Raw genomic sequence first — 20,998 nt, 5'->3', positions numbered from 1 at the left:
AGAAGGACTCACAACGTTTGGCCTCAGTCCAGGACCATCTGTCAGCCTTGCTAAAACAGGAACATGCTTAGTTAGCTCACTGAGGTAGGATTCAGTTCTCAGAATTGTACTCATGATGTATAAAACCAGAATGAGCATTTATTAATGTATGCTGAGACATAATTATCATAGGAACTGGATATATGACCAATACATTCTCTCCCTATAAGTCAGCAGTTGTTAATCTGAGATCTTGGCATTCAGATGATCCTGGGGCACACAAAAATTGTATGCAAAGTATGTACTCATTGCATTTTTCTTGGGAGAAGGTCAAAAGTTGCAGCAGATTCCTAAATATGTTTATGAATGATGCAAAGAAATTTAAGAATCCAAATTATAATTTAAATTCCACTTTCTGACTTGAAAATGAGAACTCTTAGTATTATAACAAGATAATATTTTTGAAAAATTAGCCTGTGCTTATTTCCCTGGCATTTTCAACCACTTCTCTCCTCTTGATTTAGTCTGATAGAGCTGCACAATTCTTTATCTCAGGGAAAAGGTGAAATGCTAGAATGGAGAAGACAATTCCTGGCTTTTGATTTCCAAAAGTCTAGCCCTGGGAAAGGTAGTGGGTGGGAAATAAGAAGAGTCAGAGCAATAACAGTGAACACTAGATTTGTCTGTGATGAGAGCACAGTTTCTCTGCTCCAGCTAAGGATTTTGTAGACTGAGGGAAAGGGAGTCAGTGGGAAGTCAAAAAGAGTTTATAGACTTTGGTGGGCTCTCTTAATGGCCTTGTGCCTACTTCCTTAGGTTGAGCCCCAGAAGTGAGGAGCACAATAATGAGTTCAAACAGTTTTGGGGGATTTGAGAACAGATAAGACCTGTGCTTCCTGCTCCCTTTTCCCAGATGGGGTCCAGTGAAGCAGTGGGATCATAAGGTAGAAATATCTGCATAGTGAGTTTAGTAGGTGGACTTGAGAAAATCCTGAAGTCCAAAGTAGTGCAGGAGCAGCAGAATAGTTCTTGTGTACCTGAGAACCACAGACACCTGAGAGCTGCACAGACATGGTAAAGAGAATGATAAACTTGAAGAGGCTGTGTGCTCAGGACAAAGAGGCTATAGCAATGATCTGTGTGGTTTGATGACCCTTTGGTCCAGGGCAATGAGGACAGCTTAGTGGATGTGAGGTGACATGAGACCAAGGACATGACTCTGAATCCATCACACTAATGTCTTCTCATCAACATAGAACTTAAAGGCAACCCAGGAGAAAGGGAGGGGGCCAATATTAAATTCCCCCACATAGCAGACTGGGACTCAAAACAAAAATTAATTTCCACTATAGGGAAAAATACAGTTATTTTATTACACTTCTGAGTTCGAGAATAGGAATTCATACTTGCCACCCTGTCACAGTACCCAAAGTACCCTAAATCGGTAGAACCACACATTTTCTTCCCATGAGCCAGTGATTCACAACCCTGGCTGCACATTAGAATTGCCTAGAGAGCTTTGAAATATCCTGTTGCCCAGGTCATTTCTCATATCAGTGAAATCAGAATCTCTGGGATAGGTCCCAAAGAGCTGTAGTTTTTAAAGTTCACCAGGTGGTTTCAATGTGCAACCAAGGGTGACGATTGCAGTAATATGCTGATCTCCCTGGGAAGCCAAACCATAATCAGAAGGTTACATGGTGAGAATGGAATCAAAACCTGGGGAATGAGTTATATGAATGGAATGCATAATGTCTTCAGGCAAAGGTAAAACTGGTTTATTGCATTTGTCTTCACCACCAGGATGGCCTTGAGGACACGGTGAGAAACCTTTCTTGGATGATAAGAGTTTGGATGACACTGCCAATGTTTGCCTCTGTTATTCATCATGTCTTCTGCTTCCCTTAGTACCAAGCCTCTTTCTGATGGACACATTCATTCTTTAGTCATATTAATGTTCAATCTGGTTGTTGTCTAGTCCTGCAGGCTTGGGAGACTTTCAGTCTCTTAAAAGTGATTGCATATACCTGTTCTGATTCATTTTAAAGTCTAATTCTTAGAGTCTGTCCTTATTTTCCTAATTTCCAAGATCTCAAGGATGTTTTAATGTAACCCTACCCCACCCCAGTACTGACTACAGTCACATCGCAAACTGCATATCTCTTCAGACAGACTGTTAACAAATAATACTGTTGAAAGCACATCTGTCACTGACTTAAAAGGAGATTTCCATCAACAACTTCTTTCAAAGCAGTGTTCAAAGATCAGGGAAGACATTTTCCTGCTGTGTGAGATAACAAAGATGGAGAAATAGCTTACAAGCATGATCACATAATCCTATAGCCAGCCATAATGGAGCAATACTTTTAAATACAAAGCAGATGAATTTGCCAGTAAGCATTTATTGAGCACCTATTATGTGTCAAAGACTATACCAGTGAATAAGGACAAAAATAAGAAAACTGGTCCCATGCTGAGGAATGACTTGATCTACTCTACAACCTATCCTGGCACTATATTTTTTTCAATATATGCACTGTAATCATTTATAAATCTCTTGAAAAATTATTTGCCTTTTAAAAAAGCTAATGGTGGGTTTTGAGGATAATCAAAGGTTCAGCACACACACACATACACTTATATACTCCTTATTAACCTTTTTTTGGCCAGGTCTTTGGTGATAAAGCCTTTGGTGATGTTTCTTTCCTTAGTAGACAACTGAGTAATGCAGTTTTTTCCCTTAGACATTAATGGGGGAATAGAAATATGCATTTTCCCTTTTAAAATATTTGTCTCCAAATATTCAGTGCTTTTTCATAACTTCAATCCACACAGTAGTCAGAGTGATTTTAAAATCATTATGTCTCACCCCTATTTGAAAGTTTTAATAGCTTCCCACTGCCCTTAGGATAAAGTCTAGCCTTTTAAACATGATTTACAACTTCCTTCCCTAACTCCTGGCAGGAAGCTTTCCTTAATTCCCCACCCAACACCTATCCCCACTGGGTTAGATATTTTTTTGGGGGTTCCCCAGTCATAGCACTTACAACATTTCATTATAATTGTTTATTAAATTGTCCATTTTCCTAATTGACTCTAGGAACAGGTCTAGTTATTTACCATCATATCCCAGGCATATAGTGGATACTCAGTAAATGTTTGATAAATGAATGAGTGAATAAATAAATTTATTATTAAATTAATTATTAAATAAACATATAATTAACTTATAATAAATGAATTATTAAATAAATTAATTATTAAATAAATCATTAAATTATTATTTAATAAATTATTATTAATAAATCATTAAATATATTCAATAAATTATTAAATAAATTATTATTAAATACATTGATTAAATTTATTGTAAATTATAATAATATAATTTATTAAATAAGTTAATAAATTTATTATTATGAATGGATAAATAAATTAATGCTTCCATGTAATCACCTGATTTCTGTTTGTGTTCTCTACTAGATAATAATTTCCTGGAGGTCAGAGTTGGGTCTTTTCCATTTTTGGGTCCTCAATGCCTAGCACCATACCTGGTATAAAGTAGGAGCTCAATATCTATTAAATGGGTGAATAAATGCTATTCCCTCTTTGTAGAATGACTCATCATTGCCAGGATCCTCCTTCTTGCTTTGTCAAGAGAAAGTCTACTCATCAAGATCCTGCTCAAATATCAACTCCACTGTGCTACTTTCTCTGGCATCTATTGGCAGAGCCAAGTTAGCATCTATGGTTCTCTCTCTGCACTATTACAGAACCCCAGCCAAGGCTGGCTTCATGGGTGTGTGACCTGTGCAGTCACACAGGGCCCTCTGCTTAGAAGAGGCCCTTACTTGGTTTAATGCTCTGCTATCTCTGTTTTGAAATTCCTAATAATTTTTAAGAAGGAGCCCTGCATTTTCACTTTGCACAGGGTCCTACAGATTATATAGCCAGTCATGGTCCCAGCACAGTGCATGGATCCTGGCATGGGGTTCAATAAATGATTGTTGAATTGTCCACAATTTTTTCTTTCCTGAGAATGAACCATAAAGGTGTTTCAGTGATATTTCTTTACACTTTTTCAACACATTTATCAAAGTCTTACTGCACTCATAAATCCTTCTTGATTCGAACTTGGCATTCCATTCACTAAAACCACAAAGGAAATGCTCTCATCCTTTAAGATTCATTCATTCAAATGATCTGATAGAAAACAGAAAATGCCTTATAGTTTGTCCTCAAGATGAGTTGCTTTGATTTGCTGAGGCATTGATGGGAGAAAGGAAGGGCAGATGACATACACAGGGTTGTAAATTTCACCACTCTGCATTCTCTATACCTTAGTAGAAGTGCCAGGCTTGGCTTCCAGGGACTGCAGAAAAGCCTTCTCTTTGGGAACAGCTCTAACAGAAGGCTGTCACAATATAGGGAAATATGTTGTGAAACAAATGAATTCCCTCTCAACTTGGTTTGATATAACAAGAACTCATTCCCTATTCTAGGTTCCATGTAATTAGGTTGTTTAAATAATTCTGCTTGATAATTCTATTCATTGGTTATGATTTAAACAGAACTTTGTTCCCAGGAGTGTATGGAACTCATCAAGGTCAGTTGCAAGAGCCAAGAATCCTCAATTCTTGGAATTGGATGCAGCTGACAGTGGATAGTACAACTTGTAATTAGAAACAACTTGTATTTAATATGTTATTGTGTTTCCATCGACTTGTTTAAAGCAGTATTGGCTCAATGGTTGTAATGCTTTATTTGTTCTTAAAGCCTTAATAAGGAAGTGATCGGCATTGCAGGTAGGAAAGCTGAGGTTCTGCAACAAGCTGTGGTCATATTGTTTAGTCCATAGTAGTTTTATCAGGACTATGTAATCGCCACCACCACCACTACCATAGTAATAACCACTTACATTACTACTGGGATTCACAATTTCCAAGGTGCATTTGAATCCATTGCCTGTTTCTGTTTTTGCTTAGGGGGTATTGCATTTCTAAGGATAGTATGTTTGTCATTTGCTTTTCACATCTACTTACTACAGATGCTTTTCGAGAAACTAAAAGGAAAACTGGAAGAGGCAGAACAAATTTGGAGACTCAGAACATGAACACTGTTAAGAAAGATAATGGATTTAGGAGGAAAAAGTATAAAATAATAGTAAAACATGCATGACAAATGTTAAAGGAAGGGATTTGGTCTTTATGCCTAAGGTTTGGCACAGGTGTCCTCCATTCAATATGCCCGAGTACCCACAAGCACTCATGGGGGAGGAGAGACTCCAGACACATGAGTGAGGGTGACTACAGCCTCTCTGAGTAGAAAGTTCAGGTCACAACAGTTGTTGCCCTCTGGGTTCCTTTGCTACTTGATCTATTAAGTATCTCTCTCATGATTTCTAATACAAAATATAGTCTACGCCTATAGGAAAGAAATAAGAAGTCCTCAAGCTGGTGCATGGGAGAATTTAGTTCTTTTTAACCCCACCATTGGCATAAAAGGGCCACTGTAGCTTTTTTTAAAAATTCATATATCTATTTTTAATGCAATTTTATTGAGATATATTCACATGCCATATGTGCTGGTTTGGATGTATTATGTCACCCCAAACGCCATTATCTTTGATGCAGTCTTGTGTGGGTAGGAAGCCTATTGATGGTGATTGGGTTGCAGACTTTTGATTGGATGTTTCTGTGGAGATGTGATCACTCAACTGTGGGTGAGATCTTTCACTGGATAATTTCCATGGAGGCGTGGCCCCGCCCATTCTGCATGGGCCTTGATTAGTTTACTAGAGCACTATACAAGCTCAGACAGAAGGAGCAAGCTTGCTACAGCCAAGAGGGACACTTTGAAGAATGCACAGAAGCTGAGAGAGGAGCTGCAGTTTACAGAGACATTTTGGAAATGGCCTTTGAAAGCAGACTTTTGCTCTGGAGAAGCTAAGAGAGGAAAAACACCCCAAGAGCAACTAAGAGTGACATTTTTGAGGAGCTGAAGCCTAGAGAGGGACGTCCTGGGAGAAAGCCATTTTGAAAGCAGAACTTTGTAGCACACACCAGCCACATGCCTTCCCAGCTAACAGAGGTTTTCTGCACGCCATTGGCCATCCTCCAGTGAAGGTACCTGATTGTTGATGCATTCATTACCTTGGACACTTTATGGACTTAAGACTGTAACTTTGTAACCAAATAAACCCCCTTTATAAAAGCCGGTCCATTTCTGGTGTTTTGCTTTCCAGCAGCATTAGCAAACTAGAACACCATATAACCCATCCAGAGTATACAATCAGTGACTCACAGTATCATCATATAGTTGTGCATTCATCACCACAATTTTAGAAAATTTTCATTACTCCCCCCAAAAACAATAAAAATAAAAAATAAAAATAAGACAAAAAAGAACACCCAAAGCATCCCATACCCCTTATTCCACCAACTATTTACATATTGTTTGTCTTTATTTTATTACTCATATTCCCATATACTGGATCCAGGGAGTGTCAGTCACAAGGTTTTCGCAATCACATGGTCACATGATAAAAGCTATATACAGTCATCATTGAGAATCAAGGCTACTGCATTACAATTCAACAGTTTCAGGTTTTTCCTTCTAGCTATTCTAATACACTAGAAACTAAAAAGGAATATCTATATAATGCAAAAGAAAAACCTCCAGAATGACCCCTCGACTCTATTTGAAATCTCTTAGCCACTGTAACTTTATTTTGTTCCATTTCTTTTCCCCCTTTTGGTCAAGAAGATATTCTCAATTCCACAATGCCAGGGCCAGGCTCATACCTGGAAGTCATGTCCATGTTGCCAGGGAGATTTACATCTCTGAGAGTCATGTCCTGTGTAGGGGGGAGGGCAGTGAGTTTACCTGCAGAGTTGACTGAGAAAGAGGCCTCATATGAGCAACTAAAGAGGTTCTCTGGGGGTAATACTTAGGCCTTGTTATAAGGAGGCTTAGCTTTGCCATTGGAGAGATAAGTTTCATAAGGGCAAGCCTCTAGGTCAAGGGCTTGGCATATTAAATTGGGAGCTCCTATTGTATAACAGAATAGCAGGAATTCCTCAGGTGGAAAAGTTTAATAGTCCACATTTTTCCCCAGTTCCCTCAATGGGACTTTGCAAATACTTTTTTATTTTCTTTTCAAAATATTCTGGGATGTATTGGGGTATTACATTAGCTTGTACAGTATAACAAAAACTCATTCCCTATTCTAGGATCCATGTAATTACGTTGTTTAAATAATCTGACAAGGCTGTTTAAATAAACTGACCAGACCCACCCTAGTTTTTAATTGCAGCTCTCTCTGGACTATCTGAGGAATGGCTTGCTTAACCCAATTAACTGGTCTTTATGCAGGCTCCCTGGGAAATGATAAAGAGGTGTGGGAGCAAAAACCTTGCTAATTGCTGATTGCAAACAAATGCATTTGAAGATGAGCTAGTCACTTGACAAAAGGATTTCCCTCATTACAAAACTGATGATTTTTGTAGATCCTTTAAAATAATGACCTCCCAAGTATTCATTTGTAGGAGGAACTGAGGGAGAAACTAAAAATCACTTGCTGAGAAAATGTCAATCAGAAATTAAGATAAAGCATATCCAAAATCATACTGGTAAATGGGCTTTAGGAGTCAGGTTTTACATTTTCCATTTTATTGGAGAGCAAGCTAAAATACCAGATTATGGTTAAATATCAGATCCCTGGCAATCCTTAAGAGTGAGTGTTCTGGTTTGTTAATGCTGCCATTATGCAAAATACCAGAAATGGATTGGCTTTTATAAAGGGGGTTTATTTGGTTACAAAGTCACAGTCTTAAGGCCATAAAGTATCCAAGGTATGGCATCAACAACAGGTACCTTCACTGGAGAAAGGCCACTGGCATCCGGAAAACCTCTGTAAGCTCCGAAGGCATAGGGCTGGCATCTGCTTGCTCCCAGGTTGCATTTCAAAATGGCATTCTCCAAATGTTGCTCTTGGGGCATTTTGTCCTCTCTTAGCTGCAGCTCTTCCACTCTCAGTTGCTCTGAGTTCCTTGTGTTTGTCAGCTCGTTTATATGGCTCCAGTGATTTAATTTAGAACCACCCTGAATGCGTGGGGTAACATCTCCATGGAAATTGTCCAATCAAAGTCTTTCCCACAGTTGACTGAGTCACATCTCCATGGAAACACTCAATAGGTTGCAACCTAATCAACACTATTATGTCTGCCTCCACAAGATTGCATCAAAGATAATGGCATTTTGGGGGCCATAATATATATATGTAATCCCTGTTAGATTCTAAGTTGTGTAAGGGCAGGGACTGTGTTTTGTTCATTTGCAGCCAGAGTCTGCCATGAAATAGGGATGCAGGAAATGGTTCTTGACTGAATATAAACTCTGGAGGGAGCTTAGACAGGTGGGACAGTATATTTGGTGGGATGAATCAAATAGCAGTTAAGTCTTGACCTGAGTTTGACAATTTGAGACACTTTATAAATTTGCTTGGCAAATTTGCAAATGTGTCACTCACAGTTGGGTGGGGCCACATCTCCATGGAAACACTCTATCAGAAGTTTCCAACCTAATCAACACTAATATGTCTGCCCCCACAAGATTGCATTAAAGAATATGGCTTTTTCTGGGGGACACAATATATACAAACCAGCACATTCCACCCCCTGGACACCAGAAAAACATATTCTTTCCAAATACAAAATAGATTTATCCCATCACAATGTCACAGAAACTTACATCATTTCAGTAACAATAGGTAAGTACAAGATCCCATCAAAATCAGTTACAGGCATGGTCTGTCCTAAGACAAAATTCCCTTCTGGCTGTAGACTTGTGAAACTCAGAACAAGTTATCTGCTTCCAATATACAAAGGAGGGACAGTCATAGGATAAACATTCCCATTGTCATAAGGAGAAACTGTAAGGAAAACAGGGTTCACAGGACCAAAACAATTCCTAAAACCTGCAGGGCAAACTCCATTAAATTTCAAAGTCTGAGAGTCATTCACAGAACAACGTTGTATCCTTGGGGCTTGAGAGAGCAGGAGCCCAACCCCTTTCAAGGGCCTACATGGCAGCCCTTTTCTCTCCAAATGCTGGGGTGAGTGCTCCAACATATCCACACGTTGGGGAGACCACTTTCTTCTCAGCCCCACTCTCCTCAAACATTGGGGTACCACCCAGACTCTGCTTCTCTAGGGCAAAGACTCTCTCCTCACCAAACACTGGGGTGGCAGCCAGACTTTCCCCAATCCACAGGGAATGTGCTCCACCCTCTCTGGGGTCTGGGGTGGCAGCACTCTTCCTAAGCATCGAGGTGGAAAGCCTGCCCTCTGCCTCTGGGGCAAACTCACCCTTTCCACATAGGTTACTCAGCTCTCTTGCCCAAGACCTCTTGACTCCAGACCTCAATATCCATGGCTCTGTCTTTGAAGACATTTTTCCTTCAATTTGTTCCTCTGTCCCCTCCAGTCCAGACTGGCCATGGCTCTGGCTATACAGTTCTCTCAAAAATCTTGTTGGCTTGGTGTGAAGCACACAGGGGTGAAACTGTCACACAATAGGACTTTCCACAGATCCTTTCTGGATAACTGCATCTCCAATCCTGGCTTATACTCAAATGGTGGTCGGGTTCCATGTTTGGTTAAATCCTCATGTAGGGCTGTAGCTTCTGGGGTCTCACTTTCTATAAACACAGATTTTTTCCAGGCCATAATTTCTGGTTTCTTTGAACCCAAGAGTTCATTTCTCAGCTTATCCCTCTCCTCTCACATTTTACTATAAGCTGCAAGGAGAAACCAGGGTACATCTTCAAATTTTAGCTTCAAAATCTCTTCAGCCAAGTATCCCAGGTCTTCGCTTTCAAACTCAGCCTTACATCCAACACCAGGACTCAATTTTGCCAAATTCTCCACCACTTTAAAACAAGGATCACCTTTCTTCCAGTTGGCAATGACACAGTTATCATTTCTGCTCAAGACCTCATCAGAAGTATCTTTAGAGTCCATATTTCCACAAACAATCTCTTCAAAATAATTTAGTCCTTTTCTGTCAAGCTCTTCACACTTCTTCCAGAATCTTCTCCTTATCCATTCAAAAAGCCATTCCATCATGTTTGGTATTTGCAAACTCAGCAGCACCCCACTCCTGGTACCAAAATCTGTTCTGGTTTGCTAATGCTGCTTAAGCAAAATACCAGAAATGGATTGTCTTTTACAAAGGGGGTTTATTTGGCTACAAGTTACAGTCTGAAGGGCATAAAGTGTCCAAGGTAAGGTATCAACAAGTATACCTTTACTGAAGGATCGCCATTGGTTTCCGCAAAACCTCTGTTAGTTTGGAAAGCACGTGGCTGGTATCCGCTTGTTCCCATGTGGTATTTCAAAATGGCATTCTCCAAAATATTACTCTTGAGTCATTTTGTTTTCTCTCAGCTGCAGCAGCTCTTGAAAATGTCACTCTCAGTTGCTCTGAGGTCCCTCTGTTTTTGTGAGCTTTTTATAGGACTCCAGTGAACTAATCAAGACCCACCCTGAATGGGTGGGGCCACATTTCCATGGAAGCATTCAATCAAGAGGTCACACCCTAATCAAGTGTGTCATTCATAGTTGGGTGGGGCCACATCTCCATGGAAACAATCAGAAGGTTCCAACCTAATCAACAATAATATGTCTGCCCCCACAAGATTGCATTAAAGAATATGGCTTTTTCTGGGAGACATAATATATACAAACCAGTACAGCATCCCAATGTGATGCCTTTTGCTCCAAGACACATCATGGCCTGTGCTGTAAAGCATTCGTTTTGGCTCTCTGGGAAGGGGCATTACTGAAACATTGTATTACCTTCTGCTACACAAATCATGGCATAAGATTTTATGGACCAAATTAGGCAGAGGGACTCCTGGAACTTCATTTCACTTCAGTGCCTTACAAAGGGAGGAAAGGATTTTTCCTTTCTTTCCTCCCCATCCCCATCCCCTGTCAGAACCATGGCACTAAGCCTAGATTGTGGGGAAGGCCTGCTCCTACTTCTTTTGTTACCACATGGTGCTGGTACAAACCATTAGGGTAAGCTCTAATGTTTAAGACGGTCAACTCAATAAATATTTCTTGAATGCCCACTCTCTTAGTTTCCTGGCTGCTATTGAAAATACCACACAATGGGTTCCTTAGGAATAGGAGTTTATAGGATCATGGTTTCAGAGACTTGAAGGCTTGCTTCCTCCTGGGGTCAGTAGCATTCTGGCTGGCCAGTGATCCTTGGACTCCTTGGCTTTCCTGTTGCATGGCAGTGTCCTCTCCTTTCTCTTCCAGGTTCCATTGACTTCTGGCTTCCTGGTCCTCCTTATAGCTTTCTCTACCTAAGTCTTCCAGTAATAGGATTAAGGCCCCTCCTGATTCAATTGGCCACATCTTAACTAAAAATAACATCTTCAAAGATCCCATTCACAATGGGTTCACACTCACAGGAATGAGATAAAGATTAGGAACAAGTTTTTCTGGGGTACATAATTCAACCTACCATACCCACTAATTGCAAGACTGGAGTTATATAGACCAAAGTGACTAGTTGATGAGATTGAGGAGGTATTTTCCTCTGTAGCTTCAATTGAGTGGATAATGGCATGAAAATTCTACCTCTTAAATGTGTCTCAAATCCATCCCATGTCTCTATCTCCATTTTCAAACTTGTAGTCTAAGCCACCCTCTTCTTATGCATGATTACTGCAGTAGCCTCCACACTGAACTCACTGTTTCCACACTTGCTCCTCATCAGTGCCTTATGCATACAGAAACCTGAGGGATCCTTTAATATCTTCAGTCAAATTGTGTTACTCCTCTGCTTAAAACCCTATGATGGCTTCTGATCTCATTCAGTGTTTTTAAAAGCCAAAGTCCTCAACATAGTTCTCTAATCTCCCTTTTATGCCCCCTACTTCTTTTCCTCTCCCCCCTTCCCATTCTGTTCCATCTAAACTGCGTACCTCTCAGTTCCCTTGACATGACAAACTCTTTCCTGCCTCAGAGCTTTTGTGGGAAAACTTTGGAAAAGCTCATTTCCACACTGTTTCTTACCTATCTTTCAGGTCACAGTTTGTCCATTCCTTGATCCATTCAATTTAACTTTCATCGCATCCTGTTGGCTTCCTTCATAGCACTTTCTTCAATTTATCATTCTATATTGTCGTTGACATGATGTCTAACTCCCTCACTACAGTAAAAGCTCCATGATGTTGGGGATCATGCATGTTCTTGCTCACAATTGTATTCCAAGAGCCTAAAAATGTCTGGTGCATAGTGTACCCACCATGGGGTATTAATAGTGCACTCTTAAATCCCACGAACCACTTACATTTTATGTGTACAGTCCTTGTAGTGTTTCTTTAATTTTTCGCAAGCCATTATTAAGTCAATAGTACCTTTCATTCATTGGTGTCTTTGAATAAAGGAGATATTGGCATGGAAAATCACCTTAAAGTAATGGAATGATTCATGGGTCAGCAGGACTTTAATATGCCTAGTAGCAATGAAAGAATGTGTTCTTACAAGGGCTGTTGGGGTTTTTACTGCTAGAATCTTAGCCAAAGATGTCCTGGTGTTTGCCATGATACTTGCTATAAATAAACACACTGGCCTCTGGTTTTATAAGTTAGTGTCAGTGCATTTGCTTGATGTGATTTTGCCCTTGAGAGACAAATCTGTTCCATTTTGGGTGAGCTGATGAAAGATAAAATCAGGTTTGGTTTCAGAGTCTATAAAATTGAAACCCAGACATTCAAAATACCTTGGTAATTCATCAAGGTAATGTTGCCCATTATCTGATGGGATAGGACTCTTCACAGTAGATTCATCCTGGCATTGTGAGACTTCAATACATGGAATATCTGTACATGGAAAAGTACAGAAGCATCTAAAACAGCTTGGATCAAAATAACCACAACAAAATGGCAGGCTCAAATCATCACATGCCTGCCATAATGCCAGAACTTCCTAGTATCAAAATATCACAGGGTTGGATGGGACCATAAAAGTCATGTAGTTAACATTAGCTTTGGTTAAAACCATAACAGATTCTATTTGGATAAATGCAATTCAAACACAATTCAAGATGCACTAGAGTGGAGGATAAGATACCACACCTGGGACTAAAGTCTCTGCAGATGTGTTAAGCTCCCTTGATTTTGAGGAACAAGGCAGCACTCAGGATACCTCAAGAAACTGAGATTTATTGTAAGAATATACAGTAGGAGTTATTTCACTGGTCCCACAAATAGCTGACACTCAGTAACTAAGGAAATTGATCCAAGGACTGAGTTTTCTTATCACAAATATTAAGCTGCAGCTGTTTACTTCAGAACTCAGCCATTAACTAGACTCTGCTACTTTTTCAGCTTTTGCTGCTACCAGAAGAGAACTACTGATGAGCCCCAGCCCTCACCTCTGTATTTCTGCCCATATACTTAGCCTTCATCCCTGGTACCACGGATGACCTGAACAAGCTCCTAACTAAAGTCACAACTTCCAGTTATACAGCTGATCTCACCCCTTCTCACCTACTCAAAGCCAGCACTCCAACAATTTTCCCTTTCTTCCTTCTATCTGTGTTCTATTTTTCTAGGGTGGTCAAGCAAATACCATGAAATGGGTGCGATTAAACAATGGGGATTTATTCATGGTTTGAGGCTGGGTAAAAGCCCAAATCAAGGTATCATCAAGGCGATGCTTTCTTCCTAAAGATTGGTGTTCTGGGGCTGGCTGTTGGTGATTCTTGGTCCTTAGCTCATCACATAGCAATGCACATGGTGGCCTCTTCTGGCCTCTCCCTTTTCTGCTGGGTTCCATTGGTTTCTGCTTCTGGCCTCTCCCTCTGTGGCTTTCTCTGTATGGATTTCATTCTCTTATAAAAGACTCTAGTAATAGGATTAAAACCTATCCTGACTGAGGTGGACCACACCTTCTTGACTGAAGTAACCTCATCAAAAGGTCCTACTTTCAATGGGTCCACACCCACAGGAATGGATTAATTTTAAGAACATTTCTTTCTGGGGTACATACAGCTTCAAACCATAATTGTGGCTACTTCAGTTAAGGTGTAACCCATCTCATTCAGGAAGGGTCTTAATTCTATTACTGGTGTCCTTTATAAATGGAATGAATACGGCGGGGGGGGGGGGGGAATGAGAGAGAGAATGAGAGCAAGCCACAGAAGCAAGAAGCTGAAAGCAATGAAACCCAGAAGAGAGGGGGAAAGACCAGCAGATGCTGTCATGTACTTTGCCTTGTGGCAGAGAACCAAAGGATTGCTAGCATCCAGTCTTCAGGAAGAAAGCCTCACCTTGATGATGCCTTGATTCGGACATTTTCCCAGACTCTAACTGTAAGCAAAGAAGTACCCATTGTTCAAACTGAACCATTTTATGGTATATTGCTTTAAGCAGCCTATGAAACTGAAACAATCAACAATTATTTTAACTCTCAACTGTATCATTACCATAAGCATACTAACATGATGTAATTTCTCCATTCTTAAAAACAAAACAAAAAAGAAACAAAAAACAAAATGACACCTCGACCCCACATCCCTCTCCAATCACTGTCCCATTTTTCCACTCCCCTGTTATAGCAAAACTCCTTGTAAAAGTTGCCTGTGCTCACTATCATTTACTCTTTCATGTTCCTTCTTGAACCTACTAAAATCAAGCTTTCACCCTCACCACTCCATCAAAGCAGCTATTGTCAAGGTCAAAGACCTTCTCATTGTTGAAGTCAATGGTCAATTATCATTCCTCTTCATATTTGACCTATCTGCAGCATTTAACAAATTTAATCCTTCCTCTCTCCTGGAAACAGTTCAACCTGGATTTCTGGACCCCCTTCTTTCCTGGTTTTATTTCTACCTAACTAGGCCCTCCTCCATTTCTTCTGCTGATTCTTCCATGTCTCTTACCCTTAGATAGTAGGCTGCCCCAGGACTCGGTCCTCGGACCTCTTCTCTTTATATACTCACTCCTTTGGTGATCTTACCCAGTTCCAAGACTTAGAATAACATCTGTATGCTGATGATTCCCAAATTTGTATCTCCAGGCCAGATCTCTCTCCTAAATGCCAGTCTATATATACAGTTGCCATCTTGACATCTCCACATGAATAGCTAAGAGGCATCTTACACTGAATACATCTAAAACAGAGCTCCTGATGTTCTTCCCCCAAATGTGGTCAATCTTCAGCATTCCCCAAGTCAAGAAATTACAAACTTATTATTCTAGATGCATAGGCCTGAGTTGTGGGGCTTTTTTGACTCTTCTTTTTCCACTCTCACATCCCACATTCACTACATCAGAAAATCCTGTTGGCTATACTGCCAAACTATAACCAAAATCCAACCACTTCTTCCCATCCCCACTGTTACCACTCTGCTCCAAGCCCCTATCACCTCCTTCCTGAATTATTTTAATCCAGGGGATTGAATCATGAAACACACAAAAGACATATTCAAGCCTGAATCTGTGTTCCTGTGGGTGTGAACACATTTGTAACTAGGATCTTTGAAGGGTGACACTGAAATGAGACACAGACACAAAGTTATGATTTAAGGGAGCAGGGGACCCACTGCATCGTGTGCCAAGTGGGTGCTGATGCACCTGTGCTCCAGTTATTTATTCATTTGTTACACAAAGCTAAACTACGCTACGTGATCAAAAGCATTCAGGGTCTCTCAGATATTAATCTTTACATCCTGCTGCGGATAAGAAGGAACAATCTGGGGTCAATGGTTAATGCTGCTGTCATAGTCACAAGACACACATCTTTACAGGGCGTGCCTACAATGGCGTTCCATGTAGGCTTGTGACCCAGCGTTCCAGGTCACCGCCCCGGACATGGTCTAAGTGACATGAAAAGCTTGGTTCCCCACAGTTAATGTGTGGCCAAACCAAAATGAGGATGGGTCTTAATCCATTATGGCTGAAATCCTTATAAGCAAAAGAAATTGTATATGGAAGTAGAAGCTAGAAGGAAGAAAAGCCAGAGAGTGATCACCATGTGATGGAGGATTGCTGGAAATCTATCCGAGAACATGACAGATTTTGGAGAAAGCATGGCTTTACTGACACCTTGATTATGGACTTCTAGCCTCCAAAACCATGAGCCAATACTTTCCTGTTGCTTAAGCCAACCAGTGTGTAGTATTTGTCATAGCAGCTTTGGCTAACTAAGACACCACCTAACTATTCTCCCTTCCTCCACCCTTATCCTCTATAATATATTCTCATTAGTAGCCACAGTGATCCTTTAAAAATTTGAAGCAGATCATGTAAGTCTTCTGCTCTAAAGACCCCAGTGGTTTGCTATCTCAATCAGGGTGCAATGGCCTAAAGAGCTTTACACCATCTGCTACCTCTCTCCAAAATATTTTTTTTCTCATCATCTACTATTTCCACCTTATTCCATCCAGACTTTTTGGTGTCTCTCCCAGTCTACTTTCCTTGACTTACTTTCCTTGACAGATTTTATCATCATCTGTGATACTATTTTACCAAATTGTTTATTTTTTCTTCTTTCCATTAGATGATGAACTCTGCATATCAAAGATCTTTGTCTTTTTAGTTCACTATTTTAACTCCAGTGCCTAGAACAGTGTTGACACACAGCAACTGACTTATAAATATAAATATTTGTTGAATGAATGTATGAATTAACAACTGGCCATTTTTCTTTCTATTTTTTCAATTCATATTCTGAGAGGTGAAAATCTGGTTGGCCTATTGAATTATCATTGTACCTTCAATACCTCATTAGTTAATATATATATGGATTGGTCACTTCTGGGTCAGGGCCTACTCCTGGTCCAATCAATGGCCACTCCTTCATCAGGTTACTGGATAAGGCTTCTTTCCTCAGCAGAGGCCTGCAGCTAGGCTCTCTCTGTTGCTGTTAGGTGGGATGAAGACAGTTATACACCTTAAGTTGTGGCATGGACAAGATGCTCTGGAGCAAGATGGATTTAATATATTGCTCTGAAAAATTTCAGGTTATGATCTCAATTTCTACCTCCATTGATATGATGTTAACTCCCATTTTCTTACATATGAGGTTGTTTGTTTTTAACTCTACGGATTGCAAATGAGCAGGTACACATGGGAGTTGGGATACAAGCTATGTGACCTCTGTAAAATCACTTAATGTTCTGATCCTCAGTTTCATCATCTCTATAATGGGGGATAATGACAGGATTTCCCTCATGGGACTGATATGAGGATTAAATGTGATATATATATATATATATATATATATATATATATATAGTTTGACACATTATTATTATTGTTATTAGTTGTATTATTGTTGTGTCTTGGGCCTGGGTTCCTTGTGAATAATGAAAAAAAATTGTCTAAGGTTGAGAATACTTCCATTCTAAGAGAAATGAGCTGAAACTGTAAGTATAGTCACACTAACATATCCAGAGTTCCACTGCCTCCATAGAGGGTGTGTGAGTTTTATATACATGTCGAACAAGGTTTGTAGTATGATTTATAAGTATAATAAAAATCTGAGTTTATCTTGTGAATTTCTTCATAGTCTCTACTTAATCATTCTTCCAGGAGGAAGAGATTATTTGATTGATTTCTGCCCTAAAAGGTAATCTCTTTTACAGCATTGGAGTCTGTACCTTGCTTTTGTATTCCCAGTATTTGACATCTGTTTGAGAAATTCAACAGAAAAAATAGTAGCATCTTAGTTCTGTGAGTGGATAGGGCAGTCCAAGAAGGCATGTGTGTGAATATTTGCATGTGATTTTGAGAGCTGGAGGATCATGCAGGGGCTTTCAAATACCTGAGCTTGGAAGTGGCATACACCATTTCTATCATGTTTCTTTCACTCAAACTAATTCACATTTTCCTCCCTTAATGTAAGGGGGTTGGGCATGTACTCTTCTGTGGACCTAAGAAAAAGAAGTAGATATGGGTGAGCTTCATCATCTCTCCCACACAGGCTATTCTATTATGAGGCAGTCATCAATAGGTCACTTACTAGTTTATGATTAATGGCAATATTTAGGCTCATGTAAAAATACATGAATGACTTTGATTAAGTTGAAACTCTTCTATGAAAACTTGCCTGACCTTCAGGGCTGAAGGTAAAATTACAATGTTTTATCAATATGACTAGTGAAGACATCTTAACTTTCTGGCTAGCACTGCCACATTTGTGTACATTAAGCAAAGAAAACTAATAAGATAAACTCAGATTCTTATTATCCTTATAAGCCATACCTCAAACTAGGTTCAACATGTATATAAAACTCACACACCCTCTATGGAGGCAATGGGACTCTGTATTTGTTAGTATGCCCAACTGACTGTCCAGGGATTGCCTTTTACTTTTCTAAGTTCCCATTTTCACTTACTTTTTGGCCTCTGCATATTCCTTACTTACCAACTTAATGATACATTTTAAAAGCTATTTTAAAAATTTTATCCATCTAGCCTTATTAGTTATTTTCAGTGGAAGGGTCAATCAGGGTATCTAATTCACCATATTGCTAAGCCTCCAAGAAATCACATAGATTAAAATTCAAAGAAATGTGAGTTCACAGGAAAAAAAAAACAACCAAGCGCACACACACAATTAAGGCACCATGAGCAAAAGGCAGCTGAAATGACATAAGATTCAGCAACAAAAGGCTTTCAATATTGGAATTATCACACTCCAAGCATAAAAGTATATTTATTATAATGGATTTAAAAATGAACATGTGGTAAAGTTATAAAGATGATCAAGCAGCTTTGAAAAAGAATGAAATACCTTCTAGTAATAAAAATGTAATTGACTTTTAAAGCTCAATGTATGGCTCTAAAGGCAGTTATAATTAATACATTGGAAGACCTATCTGAAGAAATTATTAACTTTTCCTTTGGGTAATGGTGGACTTGGTAATTCATACTTACCCTATTTTTGAAGATTATGTTTATATTTAATCCATCCTTTAAAATTATCTTCTTCAAAGCATAAAAATGCTAAGAAGATACTGAAGAATTATCAGGTGAAAATATGAGAGAAGAAAGAACCACAAGGAAGTGAGCCCCTTTTGTCCTTGGGAAGTTTACTGATTTGATACAGATTTGATAGAGATAACTGAGTTGCCGAACTCTTTTTTTAAAGCCTTGCAGGTCTAGGAGACAAAAATTAGGGTTAGTGTCTATTCTGGTTTGCTAATGCTGCCAGAATGCAAAACACCAGAAATGGATTGGCTTTTATAAATGGGGTTTATTTGGTTACACAGTTACAGTCTTAATGCCATAAAGTGTCCAAGGTAACACATCAACGACTGGGTACCTTCACTAGAGGATGGCCAGTGGTGTCCGGAAAACCTCTGTTAGCTGGGAAGGCAAGTGGCTGGCGTCTGCTCCAGAGTTCTGGTTTTAAAATGGCTTTCTCCCAAGACGTTCCTTTCTAGGCCACAGCTCCTCTTCAAAATGTCACTCTTGGTTGCTCTTGGGGCGTTTATCCTCTCTTAACTTCTCCGGAGCAAGAGTCTGCTTTCAATAGCCGTTTTCAAACTGTCTCTCATCTGCAACTCCTCTCTCAGCTCCTGTGCATTCTTCAAAGTGTCCCTCTTGGCTGTAGCTCCTCTTCAAAATGTCACTTACAGCTGCACTGAGTTCCCTCTGTCCATCAGCTCATTTATATGGCTCCAGTGACTCAACTTAGACCCACCCCAGATGGGCGGAGCAACACCTCCCTGGAAATTATCCAATCAGAGTCATCACCCACAGCTGGGTGGGGCGCATTCCAAAGAAACACTACAAAGAATTACAATCTAATCATCATTGATAACATCAGCCCACACAAGATTACATCAAGGATAATGGCATTTGGGGGGACATAATACATTCAAACTGGCACAGTGTCTAACAAAAGTGAGGGTCTGGTAAAATACTCCATGCTTTAGACTGGGGGTTGGCAAAATTCATCTGTAAAGGGCCAGAGAGTAGTATCTTTGAGGGCCACATATGGTTGCTATCTCATATTCTTCTTTGATTTTTTTACAGCCCTTATACCATACTTGGCTAATGGGTCCTGGAAAAATAGGCTATGGGTTGCCAGCCAGATTTACCCAAGGGCTGTAGTTTGCTGACCTCTTCTTTGGACTGAGAACCTGGAAGGCTGCATCCTAGGAGTATTGGTAAACTGGAAGTAGAATGGCGCTTGCACAGAGTGTACAGACTTGGTGTCATCTAGGCAGCCCACCTAAAATTGGATTCAGGTGATCCCAGATTCAAATTCCCCACAGCACCTGGCAGGAACAAATGAAAAACTTCTCTGGAGCATCATCCCCCAAATAAATTAGAAGCTACATGTAATTTTTCAAATATGTTTTGCACACAATGAATGATAATTAGATGCAGGAGAAAACAAGACCATATGAACAAGAACCAGCAGAAAGAACAGAAAACAGAAACAGGACTCCCATTTATTGCACTTCAGGATAGCTTTTTAACTATACAGATTAATGTAGTTAAAGCTTAATATGTTCATTGAAAATCTCTGCAGAGGACTGGGAAGTATAAAAAGTGACATATATTTGAAAGATATCCAAATAGAAATTCTAGAACAGAAAACAATCAAAACAAACCAGTGGGCAGGGCAAGATGGCAGCATAGGGAGCTGTGGAATTTAATAAGTCCCCTAGAGCAACTAGTAAATAGCCAGGAACAGCTAGAAAATGGTCTGGAACAACTGATGGAGGACATCTGTGATTGGACAACATCGTACACCAGTCAGGAATGGGTGGAATGGCTGAAATCACATCATGGGACTGTAAGTAAAGCTCCCAAACTGCAGAGCTGGTGCCCCTACCCCACAGGCATGGCAGGCTGAATTGCAAAACTCCACTGTGGGAGAAAGATGCAGTCCCTGCCTGGAGCAAGAGAATGTTGCTCAACCAAGCTCCCACTGTGGTTTTAATTAACAAATTTTGACTACTTATTACAGGATACAAG

The sequence above is a fragment of the Choloepus didactylus genome, chromosome X (genome assembly GCF_015220235.1).
Source record: "Choloepus didactylus isolate mChoDid1 chromosome X, mChoDid1.pri, whole genome shotgun sequence".
In the NCBI taxonomy this organism is placed as follows: Eukaryota; Metazoa; Chordata; class Mammalia; order Pilosa; family Megalonychidae; genus Choloepus; species Choloepus didactylus.
Note: the sequence above shows the minus strand (reverse complement) of the source record.